The 1,016-nt window shown below is 41.2% G+C and overlaps 1 pseudogene; it reads right to left on the minus strand.

Moving 5' to 3' along the window:
- Positions 1 to 16: 16 nt before the first annotated feature.
- Positions 17 to 989, minus strand: LOC124891731 (annotated as a pseudogene).
- Positions 990 to 1,016: the final 27 nt, after the last annotated feature.

A 1,016-nucleotide genomic window follows, 5' to 3' on the forward strand; every position in this document is an offset into this window, starting at 1 on the left:
CTATTGGACCGATTACATCCATGCCCCAAGCAACGAATGGCCAAGGAGCAGACATAGGATGCAGCTCTGAAGATGGCGAGTGAATCAAATCACCATGAATTTGACACTGATGACACTTCCGAACAAAGCAAAAGCAATCTCGCTCCATAGTTAACCAATAATATCCTGCCCGCATGATCTTCTTCGATAAAACATAGCCATTCATATGAGAACCGCATACCCCCGAATGTACCTCATTCATGATTCTTTCAGCTTCCCGAATGTTAACACATCTTAACAAGTTCCAGTCTGGGGTTCGTTTGTACAGGATCTCCCCACTTAAGAAAAAACCATTAGAAAGTCTCCTAATGGTTCTTTTTTGATCTGCTGTGGTGTGTATTGGATATTCTTTTGACTTTAGGAAGCGTTTGATATCATAGTACCAAGGTTCATTATCTGGTTCTGCATCAATTATATTGCAATAACCATGTTGATCTCGTATCTGTATCTCTAATGGGTCGAAATGCGTATTTCCTGGGTACGGGAGCATGGAAGCTAGGGTAGCCACGGCATCAGCCAGCTCATTATGGGATTTGGGAATATATCTAAATTCGATAGACTTGAACCTTTTGCTAAGGTCCTCTACGAACTGTTTGTATGGAATGAGCTTGATATCTGTCGTTTCCCATTCACCTTGAATTTGTCGAATGAGTAATTAGGAATCTCCCAACACCATTAGCTTGTGCATATCCAGATTTATTGCCATATTTAACCCCATGATGCAAGCTTCATATTCTGCTGTGTTATTAGTACAAAAGAAATGGAGTCGTGCTGTGGCGGGATGATGATGCCCGGTCGGTGAGACAAGAACCACCCCAATTCCTACTCCTTTGACATTGACTGCCCCATTAAAATATAATTTCCATGCATACATTTCATCTTGAACTTCTTCCTCAATTGAATTTACCTCTTCATCAGGAAAGTAAGTTTGCAAAGGCTCATAATCATTGTCAACTGGGTTCTCTGCCAAATGATCG

The sequence above is a fragment of the Capsicum annuum genome, unplaced genomic scaffold (assembly GCF_002878395.1).
Source record: "Capsicum annuum cultivar UCD-10X-F1 unplaced genomic scaffold, UCD10Xv1.1 ctg40308, whole genome shotgun sequence".
In the NCBI taxonomy this organism is placed as follows: domain Eukaryota; kingdom Viridiplantae; phylum Streptophyta; class Magnoliopsida; order Solanales; family Solanaceae; genus Capsicum; species Capsicum annuum.